Below are 20,994 nucleotides of genomic sequence, written 5' to 3' on the forward strand. Positions count from 1 at the left end.
CCCCCATCCATAACTCAGCCTGTATACCCCCCCATCCATAACTCAGCCTGTATACCCCCCCCATCCATAACTCAGCCTGTATACCCCCCCATCCATAACTCAGCCTGTATACCCCCCATCCATAACTCAGCCTGTATACCCCCCCATCCATAACTCAGTCTGTTTACCCCCATCCATAACTCAGCCTGTATACCCCCCATCCATAACTCAGCCTGTATACCCCCATCCATAACTCAGCCTGTATACCCCCATCCATAACTCAGCCTGTATACCCCCCCCATCCATAACTCAGCCTGTATACCCCCCCATCCATAACTCAGCCTGTATACCCCCCATCCATAACTCAGCCTGTATACCCCCCCATCCATAACTCAGCCTGTATACCCCCATCCATAACTCAGCCTGTATACCCCCATCCATAACTCAGCCTGTATACCCCCCATCCATAGCTCAGCCTGTATACCACCCCCATCCATAGCTCAGCCTGTATACCCCCATCCATAACTCAGCCTGTATACCCCCCCACCCCCCATCCATAACTCAGCCTGTATACCACCCCATCCATGACTCAGCCTGTATACCCCCCATCCATAACTCAGCCTGTATACCCCCCCATCCATAACTCAGCGTGTATACCCCCCATCCATAACTCAGCCTGTATACCCCCATCCATAACTCAGCCTGTATATCCCCCATCCATAACTCAGCCTGTATACCCCCCATCCATAACTCAGCCTGTATACCCCCATCCATAACTCAGCCTGTATATCCCCCCATCCATAACTCAGCCTGTATACCCCCATCCATAACTCAGCCTGTATACCCCCCATCCATAACTCAGCCTGTATATACCCCCCATCCATAACTCAGCCTGTATACCCCCATCCATAACTCAGCCTGTATATCCCCCCCATCCATAACTCAGCCTGTATATCCCCCATCCATAACTCAGCCTGTATATCCCCCCCATCCATAACTCAGCCTGTATATCCCCCCCATCCATAACTCAGCCTGTATATCCCCCCATCCATAACTCAGCCTGTATACCCCCATCCATAACTCAGCCTGTATATCCCCCCCATCCATAACTCAGCCTGTATATCCCCCATCCATAACTCAGCCTGTATACCCCCCATCCATAACTCAGCCTGTATATCCCCCCATCCATAACTCAGCCTGTATACCCCCCCATCCATAACTCAGCCTGTATATCCCCCCATCCATAACTCAGCCTGTATATCCCCCATCCATAACTCAGCCTGTATACCCCCCCATCCATAACTCAGTCTGTATACCCCCCATCCATAACTCAGCCTGTATACCCCCCTCAATAACTCAGCCTGTATACCCCCCTCCATCCATAACTCAGCCTGTATACCCCCTCCATCCATAACTCAGCCTGTATACCCCCCTCCATCCATAACTCAGCCTGTATACCCCCTCCATCCATAACTCAGCCTGTATACCCCCTCCATCCATAACTCAGCCTGTATATCCCCCATCCATAACTCAGCCTGTATATCCCCCCATCCATAACTCAGCCTGTATACCCCCCTCAATAACTCAGCCTGTATACCCCCCCCCTCCATCCATAACTCAGCCTGTATACCCCCTCCATCCATAACTCAGCCTGTATACCCCCCCCCCCTCCATCCATAACTCAGCCTGTATACCCCCCCTCCATCCATAACTCAGCCTGTATACCCCCCTCCATCCATAACTCAGCCTGTATACCCCCCATCCATAACTCAGCCTGTATACCCCCATCCATAACTCAGCCTGTATACCCCCCCATCCATAACTCAGCCTGTATACCCCCCATCCATAACTCAGCCTGTATACCCCCCATCCATAACTCAGCCTGTACACCCCCATCCATAACTCAGCCTGTATACCCCCATCCATAACTCAGCCTGTATACCCCCCCATCCATAACTCAGCCTGTATACCCCCACCATCCATAACTCAGCCTGTATACCCCCATCCATAACTCAGCCTGTATACCCCCTCCATCCATAACTCAGCCTGTATACCCCCCTCCATCCATAACTCAGCCTGTATACCCCCCCATCCATAACTCAGCCTGTATACCCCCCATCCATAACTCAGCCTGTATACCCCCATCCATAACTCAGCCTGTATACCCCCCCCATCCATAACTCAGCCTGTATACCCCCATCCATAACTCAGCCTGTATACCCCCCCCCCATCCATAACTCAGCCTGTATACCCCCCATCCATAACACAGCCTGTATACCCCCCCCATCCATAACTCAGCCTGTATACCCCCCATCCATAACTCAGCCTGTATACCCCCATCCATAACTCAGCCTGTATACCCCCCCCATCCATAACTCAGCCTGTATACCCCCCCATCCATAACTCAGCCTGTATACCCCCATCCATAACTCAGCCTGTATACCCCCCTCCATCACTCAGCCTGTATACCCCCCCTCCATCCATAACTCAGCCTGTATACCCCCCCCTCCATCCATAACTCAGCCTGTATACCCCCATCCATAACTCAGCCTGTATACCCCCCCATCCATAACTCAGCCTGTATACCCCCCCCATCCATAACTCAGCCTGTATACCCCCATCCATAACTCAGCCTGTATACCCCCATCCATAACCAGCCTGTATACCCCCCATCCATAACTCAGCCTGTATACCCCCCCCATCCATAACTCAGCCTGTATACCCCCCATCCATAACTCAGCCTGTATACCCCCCATCCATAACTCAGCCTGTATACCCCCATCCATAACTCAGCCTGTATACCCCCCATCCATAACTCAGCCTGTATACCCCCCCATCCATAACTCAGCCTGCCCCCCATCCATAACTCAGCCTGTATACCCCCCCCCATCCATAACTCAGCCTGTATACCCCCCCTCCATCCATAACTCAGCCTGTATACCCCCTCCATCCATAACTCAGCCTGTATACCCCCCCCATCCATAACTCAGCCTGTATACCCCCCATCCATAACTCAGCCTGTATACCCCCCCATCCATAACTCAGCCTGTAATCCATAACTCAGCCTGTATACCCCCATCCATAACTCAGCCTGTATACCCCCCCCATCCATAACTCAGCCTGTATACCCCCCATCCATAACTCAGCCTGTATACCCCCATCCATAACTCAGCCTGTATACCCCCCCCATCCATAACTCAGCCTGTATACCCCCCCCATCCATAACTCAGCCTGTATACCCCCCATCCATAACTCAGCCTGTATACCCCCCATCCATAACTCAGCCTGTATACCCCCCCATCCATAACTCAGCCTGTATACCCCCCATCCATAACTCAGCCTGTATACCCCCCCATCCATAACTCAGCCTGTATACCCCCCTCCATCCATAACTCAGCCTGTATACCCCCCATCCATAACTCAGCCTGTATACCCCCCCCATCCATAACTCAGCCTGTATACCCCCCATCCATAACTCAGCCTGTATACCCCCCATCCATAACTCAGCCTGTATACCCCCCCATCCATAACTCAGCCTGTATACCCCCCATCCATAACTCAGCCTGTATACCCCCCATCCATAACTCAGCCTGTATACCCCCCCATCCATAACTCAGCCTGTATACCCCCATCCATAACTCAGCCTGTATACCCCCCATCCATAACTCAGCCTGTATACCCCCCATCCATAACTCAGCCTGTATACCCCCCCCATCCATAACTCAGCCTGTATACCCCCCCATCCATAACTCAGCCTGTATACCCCCATCCATAACTCAGCCTGTATACCCCCCATCCATAACTCAGCCTGTATACCCCCCCATCCATAACTCAGCCTGTATACCCCCATCCATAACTCAGCCTGTATACCCCCCCATCCATAACTCAGCCTGTATACCCCCATCCATAACTCAGCCTGTATACCCCCCATCCTAACTCAGCCTGTATACCCCCCATCCATAACTCAGCCTGTATACCCCCCATCCATAACTCAGCCTGTATACCCCCATCCATAACTCAGCCTGTATACCCCCATCCATAACTCAGCCTGTATACCCCCCATCCATAACTCAGCCTGTATACCCCCATCCATAACTCAGCCTGTATACCCCCCATCCATAACTCAGCCTGTATACCCCCCCTCTCCATCCATAACTCAGCCTGTATACCCCCCCATCCATAACTCAGCCTGTATACCCCCATCCATAATTCAGCCTGTATACCCCCATCCATAACTCAGCCTGTATACCCCCCCATCCATAACTCAGCCTGTATACCCCCCATCCATAACTCAGCCTGTATACCCCCCCATCCATAACTCAGCCTGTATACCCCCATCCATAACTCAGCCTGTATACCCCCCATCCATAACTCAGCCTGTATACCCCCCATAATTCAGCCTGTATACCCCCCCCCCCATCCATAACTCAGCCTGTATACCCCCCATCCATAACTCAGCCTGTATACCCCCATCCATAACTCAGCCTGTATACCCCCATCCATAACTCAGCCTGTATACCCCCCCCTCTCCATCCATAACTCAGCCTGTATACCCCCCATCCATAACTCAGCCTGTATACCCCCCCATCCATAATTCAGCCTGTATACCCCTCCCATCCATAACTCAGCCTGTATACCCCCTCCCATCCATAACTCAGCCTGTATACCCCCCCATCCATATCTCAGCCTGTATACCCCCTCCATCCATAACTCAGCCTGTATACCCCCCATCCATAACTCAGCCTCTGTATACCCCCCATCCATAACTCAGCCTGTATACCCCCCCCCCATCCATAACTCAGCCTGTATACCCCCTCCCGTAGACAGAGGAATCGATTCAGAACAGCAAGAGACCTGATTGATGTAATACACACACACACACACACGCACACGCACGCACGCATGCACGCACGCACGCACACACACACACACACACACACACACACACACACACACACACACACACACACAAGCACCTGGATGAAATGTGTCCTCTCTGGGTACACAATGATAAATAATACACACACTTAGAATTTGACTCTTTATGCAAAGCGCAATGCAGAGGAAAACCTTTAATTTAATGACCACAGTGAATTATTGTAATGTCTATTCATGTGTCAATTAACCCCACGAGGGATCGGCTGCCGATTGGCGACTTGACACAAAGATAACATTTTATTCATTCACCCAATGAAACCACTAAGGACATACTTTCACTTCAGAAACACACACACACACACACACAGACACACACACACACACACAACACACATACACACACACACACGCGCGCGCACACAACACACACACACACACACACACACACACACACACACACACACACACACACACACACACACACACACACACACACACACACACACACACACACACACACACACACACACACACACACACACACACACACACACACACACAGGGAGCCAGATGTTGAGTCTGTGGTGTTACATTCTAGGACAGGGTCATCAATCAGTCAGTCCACGGTGTGACACACTGGGACTGAGCCAATCTGTCACTGTTGCTAGTGGTTGTTGTCCTGCTCTTAGAGTGACATTATGAAGTTTAACCCTCTCTCCTTCCCACCCTTCTTCCTGTGTCTCCTTCTCTACCGTCCCCTCTTCCTCCCTTCTCCTCTTCCTCCCCTCTTCCTGTCTCTCCTTCTCTACTGTCCCCTCTTCCTCCCTTCTCCTCTTCCTCTCTCCTCTCTCCTTCCCACCCTTCTTCCCGTGTCTCCTTCTCTACTGTCCCGTCTTCCACTCTTCTCCTCTTCCTCCCCTCTTCATGTCTCTCCTTCTCTACTGTCCCCTCTTCCTCTCTTCTCCTCTTCCTCCCCTCTTCCTGTCTCTCCTTCTCTACTGTCCCCTCTTCCTCTCTTCTCCTCTTCCTCCCCTCTTCCTGTCTCTCCTTCTGTACTGTCCCCTCTTCCTCTCTTCTCCTCTTCCTCCCCTCTTCCTGTCTCTCCTTCTCTACTGTCCCCTCTTCCTCTCTTCTCCTCTTCCTCCCCTCTTCCCGTCTCTCCTTCTCTACTGTCCCCTCTTCCTCTCTTCTCCTCTTCCTCCCCTCTTCCTGTCTCTCCTTCTCTACTGTCCCCTCTTTCTCTCTTCATCTCCTCCTCCCTCCTCTCTTTCTGTCTCTCCTTCTCTCCTGTAGGTTCTACTCCTCTCCATACATCTCCACCAATAGGATGATAGCACAGACATCCATCACTCCCTTCGTCGCTGCCTCACCCGTCTCCACGTACCAGGTGAGGGGGATGGGGGGATGTTGTGTCTATGTGGAGGTGGGAGATGGAGTGTTAGGCAAGTCTTAGTACACACTCTCTCAAATAAGACATATTGACTATTTTATACAGACCCCACATCTCCCCCTTCCCTTTCTCTCTCTTTCTCTCTCTTTCTCTCTCTCTCTCTCTCTCACTCTGTCTCTCTCTCTGTCTCTGTCTCTCTCTATCTATTGCATTGGGGATACTGCAGTAGTATTGTATTATATTGGGGGAGATGAAAGCAGTGAGTCTGGTCCAGAAGGATGAGTCTTTAATGATGAAACTGCTGCATAGATGATGTAATTATACGGCAATATAACAATATAACTCTCTAAGACTGTCATGTATTACTGTAATTATACCACAATATAACAATATAACTCTCTAAGCCTTTCCTGTTTTACTGAAATTATACCGCAATATAACAATATAACTCTCTAAGACTGTCATGTATTACTGTAATTATACCGCAATATAACAATATAACTCTCTAAGCCTTTCCTGTTTTACTGTAATTATACCGCAATATAACAATATAACTCTCTAAGCCTTTCCTGTTTTACTGTAATTATACCGCAATATAACAATATAACTCTCTAAGCCTTTCCTGTTTTACTGTAATTATACAGCAATATAACAATATAACTCTCTAAGCCTTTCCAGTTTTACTGTAATTATACCGCAATATAACAATATAACTCTCTAAGCCTTTCCTGTTTTACTGTAATTATACAGCAATATAACAATATAACTCTCTAAGCCTTTCCTGTTTTACTGTAATTATACCGCAATATAACAATATAACTCTCTAAGCCTTTCCTGTTTTACTGTAATTATACCACAATATAACAATAAAACTCTCTAAGACTGTCATGTTTTATGTCTCTCCACAGGTCCAGAATACATCCTGGATGCCTCATCAACAGTATGTTATGCAACCTACCGTGAGTACAACCCAGCCATCGCAATAGTGTGTGTGTGTGTACGTGTGTGTGTGTGTGTGTGCGTGCGTGCGTGTGTACGTGTGCGTGCCTGTGTGTGTGTGTGCATGTGTGCGTGTGTGTGTGTGTGTGTGTGTGTGTGTGTGTGTGTGTGTGTGTGTGTGTGTGTGTGTGTGTGTGTGTGTGTGTGTGTGTGTGTGTGTGTGTGCGTGCGTGCGTGTGTGTGTGTGTGTGTGTGCGTGCGTGTGTGTGTGTGTGTGTGTGTGTGTGCTTGCGTGTGTCTGCGTGCGTACGTGTGTGTGTGTGTGTGTGTGTGTGTGTGTGTGTGTGTGTGTGTGTGTGTGTGTGTGTGTGTGTGTGTGTGTGTGTGTGTGTGTGTGCGTGCGTGTGTGTGTGTGCGTGCGTGTGCGTGAGCTGAGTTACTTTATCTGTGTAAGTGTTTTCAAAGCCCATTGGACAGTCCCTCACATATTTCTGCTGAATGAGAACCTCAGAGGAGCTGTAGTATTGATGTAGTACTGCTGTAGTACTGATGTAGTACTGATGTAGTACTGATGTAGTCTGCTGTAGTACTGATGTAGTCTGCTGTAGTACTGATGTAGAACTGATGTAGTCTGCTGTAGTACTGATGTAGTCTGATGTAGTACTGATGTAGAACTGATGTAGTCTGCTGTAGTATTGATGTAGTACTGATGTAGTCTGCTGTAGTACTGATGTAGTACTGATGTAGTATTGATGTAGTCTGCTGTAGTATTGATGTAGTCTGCTGTAATATTGATGTAGTCTGCTGTAGTACTGATGTAGTACTGATGTAGTATTGATGTAGTCTGCTGTAGTATTGATGTAGTCTGCTGTAGTACTGATGTAGTACTGATGTAGTATTGATGTAGTCTGCTGTAGTACTGATGTAGTCTGATGTAGTACTGATGTAGTCTGCTGTAGTATTTATGTAGTACTGATGTAGTATTGATGTAGTCTGCTGTAGTACTGATGTAGTCTGATGTAGTACTGATGTAGTCTGCTGTAGTACTGATGTAGTCTGATGTAGTACTGATGTAGTCTGATGTAGTACTGATGTAGTCTGCTGTAGTACTGATGTAGTCTGCTGTAGTACTGCTGTAGTCTAATGTAGTACTGATGTAGTCTGCTGTAGTACTGATGTAGTCTGCTGTAGTACTGATGTAGTCTGCTGTAGTATTGATGTAGTACTGATGTAGTCTGCTGTAGTACTGATGTAGTCTGCTGTAGTATTGTTTTAGTACTGATGTAGTATGCTGTAGTATTGATGTAGTCTGCTGTAGTATTGATGTAGTACTGATGTAGTCTGCTGTAGTATTGATGTAGTACTGATGTAGTCTGCTGTAGTATTGATGTAGTCTGCTGTAGTATTGATGTAGTTAGCTGTAGTATTGATGTAGTCTGCTGTAGTATTGATGTAGTACTGACGTAGTCTGGAATAGTACTGATGTAGTCAGCTGTAGTACTGATGTAGTCTGCTGTAGTATTGATGTAGTCTGCTGTAGTATTGATGTAGTACTGATGTAGTCTGCTGTAGTATTGATGTAGTACTGATGTAGTCTGCTGTAGTATTGATGTAGTCAGCTGTAGTATTGATGTAGTCAGCTGTAGTATTGATGTAGTCTGCTGTAGTATTGATGTAGTCTGCTGTAGTATTGATGTAGTCAGCTGTAGTATTGATGTAGTCAGCTGTAGTATTGATGTAGTCTGCTGTAATATTGATGTAGTCTGATGTAGTATTGATGTAGTCAACTGTAGTATTGTCTGGTAGAGAGGGTCTGGGCCCTACAGGTCTGGTAGAGAGCGTCTGGGCCCTACAGGTCTGGTAGAGAGGGTCTGGGCCCTACAGGTCTGGTAGAGAGCGTCTGGGCCCTACGGGTCTGGTAGAGAGCGTCTGGGTCCTACAGGTCTGGTAGAGAGCGTCTGGGCCCTACAGGTCTGGTAGAGAGGGACTGGGCCCTACAGGTCTGGTAGAGAGCGTCTGGGCCGAACAGGTCTGGTAGAGAGCGTCTGGGCCCTACAGGTCTGGTAGAGAGGGTCTGGGCCCTACAGGTCTGGTAGAGAGGGACTGGGCTCTACAGGTCTGGTAGAGAGCGTCTGGGCCGAACAGGTCTGGTAGAGAGCGTCTGGGCCCTACAGGTCTGGTAGAGAGCGTCTGGGCCCTACAGGTCTGGTAGAGAGCGTCTGGGCCGAACAGGTCTGGTAGAGAGCGTCTGGGCCCTACAGGTCTGGTAGAGAGCGTCTGGGCCCTACAGGTCTGGTAGAGAGCGTCTGGGCCCTACAGGTCTGGTAGAGAGGGACTGGGCCCTACAGGTCTGGTAGAGAGCGTCTGGGCCCTACAGGGAGGGGCTTGGCTGGAGCAGGAAGGGGCTTGGGTGGAGCATGGGAACTGAACATGAACCCAACATGGAGGAATGGAGCTGGACAGTGGAGATAAAGGATTACGGCACAGGCCTATACTGGACTGCTTTATCCAGCCACATCAACAATGAAAGCCTGCCCCCTACTGGACGACATGACAATTGCAGCCATAATGTGAGAGTTCAGAGAGAGCCTGTGTGTTCCCACCCCGAGCGCTCTAGAGGTAGAGAGGGTCTGGGCCCTACAGGTCTGGTAGAGAGGTAGAGAGGGTCTGGGCCCTACAGGCCTGGTAGAGAGGTAGAGAGGGTCTGGGCCCTACAGGTCTGGTAGAGAGGTAGAGAGGGTCTGGGCCCTACAGGCCTGGTAGAGAGGTAGAGAGGGTCTGGGCCCTACAGGTCTGGTAGAGAGGTAGAGAGGGTCTGAGCCCTACAGGTCTGGTAGAGAGGGACTGGGCCCTACAGGTCTGGTAGAGAGGGACTGGGCCCTACAGGTCTGGCAGAGAGGGTCTGGGCCCTACAGGTCTGGTAGAGAGGGACTGGGCCCTACAGGTCTGGTAGAGAGGGTCTGAGCCCTACAGGTCTGGTAGAGAGGTAGAGAGGGTCTGGGCCCTACAGGTGTGGTAGAGAGGTAGAGAGGGACTGGGCCCTACAGGTCTGGTAGAGAGGGACTGGGCCCTACAGGTCTGGTAGAGAGGGTCTGGGCCCTACAGGTCTGGTAGAGAGGGTCTGGGCCCTACAGGTCTGGTAGAGAGGTAGAGAGGGACTGGGCCCTACAGGTCTGGTAGAGAGGGACTGGGCCCTACAGGTCTGGTAGAGAGGGACTGGGCCCTACAGGTCTGGTAGAGAGGGTCTGGGCCCTACAGGTCTGGTAGAGAGGGTCTGGGCTCTACAGGTCTGGTAGAGAGGTAGAGAGGGTCTGGGCCCTACAGGTCTGGTAGAGAGGTAGAGAGGGTCTGGGCCCTACAGGTCTGGTAGAGAGGTAGAGAGGGTCTGGGCCCTACAGGTCTGGTAGAGAGGTAGAGAGGGTCTGGGCCCTACAGGTCTGGTAGAGAGGTAGAGAGGGACTGGGCCCTACAGGTCTGGTAGAGAGGGACTGGGCCCTACAGGTCTGGTAGAGAGGGTCTGGGCCCTACAGGTCTGGTAGAGAGGTAGAGAGGGTCTGGGCCCTACAGGTCTGGTAGAGAGGGACTGGGCCCTACAGGTCTGGTAGAGAGGGTCTGGGCCCTACAGGTCTGGTAGAGAGGTAGAGAGGGACTGGGCCCTACAGGTCTGGTAGAGAGGTAGAGAGGGACTGGGCCCTACAGGTCTGGTAGAGAGGGACTGGGCCCTACAGGTCTGGTAGAGAGGTAGAGAGGGTCTGGGCCCTACAGGTCTGGTAGAGAGGTAGAGAGGGTCTGGGCCCTACAGGTCTGGTAGAGAGGTAGAGAGGGACTGGGCCCTACAGGTCTGGTAGAGAGGGTCTGGGCCCTACAGGTCTGGTAGAGAGGGTCTGAGCCCTACAGGTCTGGTAGAGAGGGTCTGGGCCCTACAGGTCTGGTAGAGAGGTAGAGAGGGACTGGGCCCTACAGGTCTGGTAGAGAGGGACTGGGCCCTACAGGTCTGGTAGAGAGGTAGAGAGGGTCTGGGCCCTACAGGTCTGGTAGAGAGGGACTGGGCCCTACAGGTCTGGTAGAGAGGGTCTGGGCCCTACAGGTCTGGTAGAGAGGGTCTGAGCTCTGTTTCTTGTCTGTCCCCACACGTCCCTGGCCCTCTCACAGCAGCTCTACAGCTCACACACACTACACAGTACATAGCACAGTACCTACATAGCAGAGTATCTACATAGCACAGTACCTACATAGCACAGTATCTACATAGCACAGTATCTACATAGTGCAGTATCTACATAGCACAGTACCTACATAGCACAGTATCTACATAGTGCAGTATCTACATAGTGCACCACCTACATAGCAGAGTATCTACATAGCACAGTATCTACATAGTCTCCCTCCTGCTGGTTAACAGAGATCACCTTGTTGTCTAGTGTCCACTAACCTCAGTGTCTGCTGTTATAGCTGGTTAACAGAGATCACCTTGTTGTCTAGTGTCCACTAACCTCAGTGTCTGCTGTTATAGCTGGTTTACAGAGATCACCTTGTTATCTAGTGTCCACTTACCTCAGTGTCTGCTGTTATAGCTGGTTAACAGAGATCACCTTGTTGTCTAGTGTCCACTAACCTCAGTGTCTGCTGTTATAGCTGGTTTACAGAGATCACCTTGTTGTCTAGTGTCCACTTACCTCAGTGTCTGCTGTTATAGCTGGTTAACAGAGATCACCCTGTTGTCTAGTGTCCACTTACCTCAGTGTCTGCTGTTATAGCTACTCCATCCCTACATTCTGTATTCCATCCCTACATTCTGAATTCCATCCCTACATTCTGTATTCCATCCCTACATTCTGTATTCCATCCCTACATTCTGTATTCCATCCCTACATTCTGTATTCCATCCCTACATTCTGTATTCCATCCCTACATTCTGTATTCCATCCCTACATTTTGTTTTCCACCCCTACATTCTGTATTCCATCCCTACATTCTGTATTCCATCCCTACATTCTGTATTCCATCCCTACATTCTGAATTCCATCCCTACATTCTGTATTCCACCCCTACATTCTGTATTCCATCCCTACATTCTGTATTCCATCCCTACATTCTGTATTCCATCCCTACATTCTGTATTCCATCCCTACATTCTATATTCCATCCCTACATTCTGTATTCTATCCCTACATTCTGTATTCCATCCCTGTATTCTGTATTCCATCCCTACATTCTGTACTCCATCCCTGTATTCTGTATTCAATCCCTGTATTCTGTATTCCATCCCTACATTCTGTATTCCATCCCTACATTCTGTATTCCATCCCTACATTCTATATTCCATCCCTACATTCTGTATTCTATCCCTACATTCTGCATTCCAGTCCAACATTCTGTATTCCATCCCTACATTCTGTATTCCATCCCTATATTCTGTATTCCATCCCTACATTCTGTATTCCATCCCTACATTCTGTATTCCATCCCTACATTCTGTATTCTATCCCTACATTCTGTATTCCATCCCTACATTCTGTATTCCATCCCTACATTCTGTATTCCATCCCTACATTCAGTATTCCATCCCTACATTTGTATTCTATCCCTACATTCTGTATTCCATCCCTACATTCTGTATTCCATCCCTACATTCTGTATTCCATCCCTACATTCTGTATTCTATCCCTACATTCTGTATTCTATCCCTACATTCTGTATTCCATCCCTACATTCTGTATTCTATCCCTACATTCTGTATTCTATCCCTACATTCTGTATTCCATCCCTACATTCTGTATTCCATCCCTACATTCTGTATTCCATCCCTACATTCTGTATTCCAGTCCTACATTCTGTATTCCATCCCTACATTCTGTATTCCATCCCTACATTCTGCATTCCAGTCCTACATTCTGTATTCCATCCCTACATTCTGTATTCTATCCCTACATTCTGTATTCTATCCCTACATTCTGTATTCCATCCCTAATTTCTGTATTCCATTCCTACATTATGTATTCCATCCCTACATTCTGTAGTCCATCCCTACATTCTGTATTCTATCCCTACATTCTGCATTCCATCCCTACATTCTGTATTCCATCCCTACATTCTGTATTCTATCCCTACATTCTGTATTCTATCCCTACATTCTGTATTCCATCCCTACATTCAGTATTCCATCCCTGCATTCTGTATTCCATCCCTATATTCTGTATTCTATCCCTACATTCTGCGTTCCATCCCTACATTCTGTATTCCATCCCTACATTCTGTATTCTATCCCTACATTCTGTATTCCATCCCTACATTCTGTATTCCATTCCTACATTATGTATTCCATCCCTACATTCTGCATTCCAGTCCTACATTCTGTATTCCATCCCTACATTCTGTACTCCATCCCTACATTCTGTATTCCATCCCTACATTCTGTATTCCATCCCTACATTCTGCATTCCATCCCTACATTCTGTATTCTATCCCTACATTCTGTATTCTATCCCTACATTCTGTATTCCATCCCTACATTCTGTATTCTATCCCTACATTCTGTATTCCATCCCTACATTCTGTATTCCATCCCTACATTCTGTATTCTATCCCTACATTCTGTATTCTGTCCCTACATTCTGTATTCTATCCTTACATTCTGTATTCCATCCCTACATTCTGTATTCCATTCCTACATTATGTATTCCATCCCTACATTCTGCATTCCAGTCCTACATTCTGTATTCCATCCCTACATTCTGTACTCCATCTGTACATTCTGTATTCTATCCCTACATTCTGCATTCCATCCCTACATTCTGTATTCCATCCGTACATTCTGCGTTCCATCCCTACATTCTGTATTCCATCCCTACATTCTGTATTCCATCCCTACATTCTGCATTCCATCCCTACATTCTGTATTCCATCCCTACATTCTGTATTCTATCCCTACATTCTGTATTCCATCCCTACATTCTGTATTCCATTCCTACATTCTGTATTCCATCCCTACATTCTGTATTCCATCCCTACATTCTGTATTCTATCCCTACATTCTGTATTCCATCCCTACATTCTGTATTCCATCCCTACATTCAGTATTCCATCCCTACATTCTGTATTCTATCCCTACATTCTGTATTCCATCCCTACATTCTGTATTCCATCACTACATTCTGTATTCCATCCCTACATTCTGTATTCCATCCCTACATTCTGTATTCCATTCCTACATTATGTATTCCATCCCTACATTCTGTATTCCATCCCTACATTCTGTATTATATCCTTACATTCTGTATTCCATCCCTACATTCTGTATTCCATTCCTACATTATGTATTCCATCCCTACATTCTGTAGTCCATCCCTACATTCTGCATTCCATCCCTACATTCTGTATTCCATCCCTACATTCTGTATTCTATCCCTACATTCTGTATTCCATCCCTACATTCTGTATTCCATCCCTACATTCTGTATTCTATCCCTACATTCTGTATTCTATCCCTACATTCTGTATTCCATCCCTACATTCTGTATTCCATTCCTACATTCTGTATTCCATCCCTACATTCTGTATTCCATCCCTACATTCTGGATTCCATCCCTACATTCTGGATTCCATCCCTACATTCTGGATTCCATCCCTACATTCTGTATTCCATCCCTACATTCTGTATTCCATCCCTACATTCTGTATTCCATTCCTACATTCTGTATTCCATCCCTACATTCTGTATTCCATCCCTACATTCTGTATTCCATCCCTACATTCTGTATTCCATCCCTATATTCTGTATTCTATCCCTACATTCTGCGTTCCATCCCTACATTCTGTATTCCATCCCTACATTCTGTATTCCATCCCTACATTCTGTATTCCATCCCTACATTCTGTATTCTATCCCTACATTCTGTATTCCATCCCTACATTCTGTATTCCATTCCTACATTATGTATTCCATCCCTACATTCTGCATTCCAGTCCTACATTCTGTATTCCATCCCTACATTCTGTACTCCATCCCTACATTCTGTATTCCATCCCTACATTCTGTATTCCATCCCTACATTCTGTATTCCATCCCTACATTCTGTATTCTATCCCTACATTCTGTATTCCATCCCTACATTCTGTATTCCATCCCTACATTCTGTATTCTATCCCTACATTCTGTATTCCATCCCTACATTCTGTATTCCATCCCTACATTCAGTATTCCATCCCTACATTCTGTATTCTATCCCTACATTCTGTATTCCATCCCTACATTCTGTATTCCATCCCTACATTCTGTATTATATCCTTACATTCTGTATTCCATCCCTACATTCTGTATTCCATTCCTACATTATGTATTCCATCCCTACATTCTGTAGTCCATCCCTACATTCTGCATTCCATCCCTACATTCTGTATTCCATCCCTACATTCTGTATTCTATCCCTACATTCTGTATTCCATCCCTACATTCTGTATTCCATCCCTACATTCTGTATTCCATCCCTACATTCTGTATTCTATCCCTACATTCTGTATTCTATCCCTACATTCTGTATTCCATCCCTACATTCTGTATTCCATTCCTACAATCTGTATTCCATCCCTACATTCTGGATTCCATCCCTACATTCTGGATTCCATCCCTACATTCTGTATTCCATCCCTACATTCTGTATTCCATCCCTACATTCTGTATTCCATTCCTACATTCTGTATTCCATCCCTACATTCTGTATTCCATCCCTACATTCTGGATTCCATCCCTACATTCTGTATTCCATCCCTACATTCTGTATTCCATCCCTACATTCTGTATTCCATCCCTACATTCTGGATTCCATCCCTACATTCTGTATTCCATCCCTACATTCTGTATTCCATCCCTACATTCTGTATTCTATCCCTACATTCTGTATTCCATCCCTACATTCTGTATTCCATCCCTACATTCTGTATTCCATCCCTACATTCTGTATTCTATCCCTACATTCTGTATTCTATCCCTACATTCTGTATTCCATCCCTACATTCTGTATTCCATCCCTACATTCTGTATTCTATCCCTACATTCTGTATTCCATCCCTACATTCTGTATTCCATCCCTACATTCTGTATTCTATCCCTACATTCTGTATTCTATCCCTACATTCTGTATTCTATCCCTACATTCTGTATTCCATCCCTACATTCTGTATTCCATCCCTACATTCTGTATTCCATCCCTACATTCTGTATTCCATCCCTACATTCTGTATTCCATCCCTACATTCTGTATTCCATCCCTACATTCTGTATTCTATCCCTACATTCTGTATTCTATCCCTACATTCTGTATTCCATCCCTACATTCTGTATTCCATCCCTACATTCTGTATTCCATTCCTACATTCTGTATTCTATCCCTACATTCTGTATTCTATCCCTACATTCTGTATTCCATCCCTACATTCTGTATTCCATCCCTACATTCTGTATTCTATCCCTACATTCTGTATTCTATCCCTACATTCTGTATTCCATCCCTACATTCTGTATTCCATCCCTACATTCTGTATTCCATTCCTACATTATGTATTCCATCCATACATTCTGCATTCCAGTCCTACATTCTGTATTCCATCCCTACATTCTGTATTCCATCCCTATATTCTGTATTCTATCCCTACATTCTGTATTATATCCCTACATTCTGTATTCTATCCCTACATTCTGTATTCCATCCCTACATTCTGTATTCCATCCCTACATTCTGTATTCCATCCCTACATTCTGTATTCCATCCCTACATTCTGTATTCTATCCCTACATTCTGTATTCCATCCCTACATTCTGTATTCTATCCCTACATTCTGTATTCCATCCCTACATTCTGTATTCTATCCCTACATTCTGTATTCCATCCCTACATTCTGTATTCCATCCCTACATTCCCTATGGGCCCTGGTCAAAAAGTAGTGCACTATATAGGGAACAAAGTGCCATTTGGGCGGTGCATCCTGAGATCTGTCTTAAAAAGTCCTTCAGCCACTATGGTCCTGGCCTGGTGGGACTTCCTCTGGTCTAGGTGTCATGTGTAATATTCTCTATTTCTCTCTCTCTCTCACACACACACACACACACACACACACACACACACACACACACACACACACACACACCCTAACCCTAACCCTAACCCTTCAGAAAAGCAATTTCCTATTATCCCTAAACCCTAACCCTAAACCTAACCCCTAACTCTAACCCTAACCCTCAACCTAACCCCTAACCCTAACCCCTAACCCTAAACCTAACCCCTAACCCTAAACAATAACCCTTAAAATAAACCTTACCCTAACCTATAACCCTAACCCTTACCCTAACCTATAACCCTAACCCTTACCCTAACCTATAACCCTAACCCTTACCCTAACCTATAACCCTAACCCTTACCCTAACCTATAACCCTAACCCTAACATATAACCCTAAACCTTACCCTAAATCTATAACCCTAAACCTTACCCTAACCTATAACCCTAACCCTAACCCTAACCCTAACCCTAATCCTAACCCTATCCCTAACCGCTAACCTTTTTCCCGAAGCCTAATTCTAATCCTAACCCTAATCCAAACCCCTAACCCTAATTCTAATCCTAACCCTAATCCAAACCCCTAACCCTAATTCTAATCCTAACCCTAATCCAAACCCCTAACCCTAATTCTAATCCTAAACCTAATCCAAACCCCTAACCCTAATTCTAATCCTAACCCTAATCCAAACCCCTAAACTTAAAATAGCCTTTGTCCTCATGGGGACTTGGCCCCAGGAGAGAGCATATTTTCCTTGTTACCTTACTTGTGGGGACTTCTGAGGCATTTAGGTCCCCACAAGGATAGGAGAACCAAGCCACCCACATTACTGTGGTGTCAACAGGGAGTTATTGTTTATTGTTGTCACTAGTACCAACAGAGGTGTGATCATTCCCTGTATGTTTTGAGCTGACCGATACCAGTAAAAATAAACTTAAAGTCATTATATATAACAGCTATTACATTCCAATCGTTCTCCTGTAGTTACACCACTACACAAGTTCAACCAATCGTTCTCCTATAGTTACACCACTACACAAGTTCAACCAATCGTTTTCCTGCATGAATAAAAGGCTCCTTGATAACCAGCAATGTAACTGTCCTCAAACGTCATCGCTGATTGGCTGATCAGGGTTTTCGTTGGCGTCAACTGAAAGACACAACTTTCCTGTCTAACCGCTCTTGGTTGTCTGTAAACTCTGAGGGCCAAGCTGAGTACAGCTCACTACTGTTAAACGTTGAGCTCTACGGTGTTCCACTCAGGTGGACCCCACAACGATTTCATTTGGATTCATGTGGACCGACAGATATTAGAAGGACATACCATCGTCAGAACTGTCATCTCCAAGTGCAGCTTCACCTTTTTTTGGAATGGGGGTGGGGGGTTGATTTGGGACTGTATTTGAGTGGATTACTTTCCCTTTGTAAAGTGGAAGCTGTGGAGAGTAAAGTACAGAAGCTGTTACAGAACGAGGAGTGGCAGCGATGTGAGATAATGGCATCCGGATCATCTCTACCAGAGGACAGGTTCTCCTGTCCCATCTGCTGTGACATCTTCAAGGATCCTGTCGTCCTGGCATGTGGCCACAGCTTCTGTGAAGTCTGTCAGCAGGAATACTGGGCAGATAAGAAACCTTGGAAATGTCCAGTTTGTAGGAGAAGATTTCCGTAGCTATGACTCAACCTCCTCGTAACCTGGCGTTGAATGACGCGTGTGAGGCCTTCTTACAGGAGAGAAGGCAGAGAGCTTCCGCTGGGTCTGAGATACAGGACAGGAGTCAGAGAGCTTCATCTGGGTCTGAGATACAGCATGGGAGTCAGAGAGCTTCATCTGGCTCGGAGGTGCTCTGCAGTCAGAGAGCTTCATCTGGGTCTGAGATACAGGACGGCAGTCAGAGAGCTTCATCTGGCTCTGAGGTGCTCTGCAGTCTGCACGGTGAGAAATTCAAACTCTTCTGTCTGAAGGACAAACAGCCCGTCTGCTTGGTGTGTCGAGATTCAAAAGTCCATAAATCTCACGACTGTGTCCCCGTAGACGAGGTTGTCCAGGATCTTAAGGAGGAACTCCACACCGCCCTGAAGCCTTTACAGAAGAACCTAGAGGTCTTTAACAACGTTAAACTAGCCTGTGATAAAACAGCAGAACACATGAAGAGTCAGGTCCAGCACACAGAGAAACAGATTAGGAAAGAGTTTGAGAAGCTTCACCAGTTTCTACGAGATGAAGAGGCAGCCAGAATAGCTGCACTGAGGGAGGAAGAGGAGCAGAAGAGTCAGATGATGAGGAAGAAGATTGACGAGATGAGCAGAAAGATATCATACCTTTCAGACGCAATCAGAACCATAGAGGAGGAGCTGAAAGATGAAGACATCTCATTCCTGCAGAACTTCAGGACCACAAAGGAAATATCCCAGTACACACTGCTGGATCCACAGCTGGTCTCAGGAGTTCTGATAGACAAGGCCAAACACCTGGGCAACCTGCAGTTCAGAGTCTGGGAGAAGATGCTGGGGATCCTCAAATACACTCCTGTGATTCTGGACCCAAACACTGCACATCCCAGTCTCTCTGTGACTGATGATCTGACCAGTGTGAGAAGACCAGGCACGTCCCAGCAGTTCGTTAACAACCCAGAGCGATTTATGAGGTACACAAATGTTCTTGGCTCTGAGGGGTTCAGCTCGGGAATACACAGCTGGGAGCTGGAGGTGGGGACCATCCTGACTGGGTTTTGGGCGTGGCTAAAGAGTCCATTGACAGGAAACGGGAGCGTGATGCGACACCAAAGAATGGAATGTGGTGTATATCGCAGCACGGTGGGAAGTACATAGGAGGAGGAGGTGACATCATCGCTCTGAAGAGGAGACCCCAGAGGATCAGAGTGCAGCTGGACTACAACAGAGGGGAGGTGTACTTCTACGACCCCAAATACATGACACCTATCTACACTCTTAAAGTCAGATCTACTGAGAGACTGTTCCCATACTTTAATATTGGGAATGTGGCTAATGGCAACAACCCTGGTATTCAGATCTGCCAATCGAAAGTGTCTCTGAAAGTGAAGTAATCCCTGTGTGTGTGTGTGTGGGGGGGGTGTAAAACATGTGTCAGTTCAGTGGACATTATCAGGAGGTCATTTTAAATACATTCTTTAAGAATCAATTAATAATACATTCTATAAGAATCAATTAAGAATACATTCTATAAGAATCAATTAAAAATACATTGTTTAAGAATCAATTAAGAATACATTCTATAAGAATCAATTAAAAATACATTCTATAAGAATAAATTAAGAATACATTCTATAAGAATCAATTAAGAATACATTCTATAAGAATAAATTAAGAATACATTCTATAAGAATCAATTAAGAATACATTGTTTAAGAATCAATTAAGAATACATTGTTTAAGAATCAATTAAGAATCAATTGTTTAAGAATCAATAAAGAATACATTGTTTTAAGAATCAATAAAGAATACATTGTTTTAAGAATCAATAAAGAATACATTGTTTTAAGAATCAATAAAGAATACATTATTTAAGAATCAATTAAGAATACATTCTATAAGAATCAATTAAGAATGCATTATATAAGAATCAATTAAGAATACATTATATAAGAATCAATTAAGAATACATTCTATAAGAATCTATTAAGAATACATTGTTTAAGAATCAATTAAGAATCAATTGTTTAAGAATCAATAAAGAATACATTGTTTTAAGAATCAATAAAGAATACATTGTTT

General features: G+C 46.0%; 2 pseudogenes; both read left to right on the top strand.

Annotated features, from left to right (window-relative positions):
• The window catches only part of LOC135570988 (RNA-binding motif, single-stranded-interacting protein 3-like), a 60,812-nt pseudogene that overhangs the window by 25,302 nt on the left and 14,516 nt on the right, over positions 1–20,994 (top strand).
• LOC135570992 (zinc-binding protein A33-like) lies at positions 17,220–20,324 on the top strand (annotated as a pseudogene).

Source organism: Oncorhynchus nerka, unplaced genomic scaffold (assembly GCF_034236695.1).
Source record: "Oncorhynchus nerka isolate Pitt River unplaced genomic scaffold, Oner_Uvic_2.0 unplaced_scaffold_864, whole genome shotgun sequence".
NCBI classification, from domain to species: Eukaryota; Metazoa; Chordata; class Actinopteri; order Salmoniformes; family Salmonidae; genus Oncorhynchus; species Oncorhynchus nerka.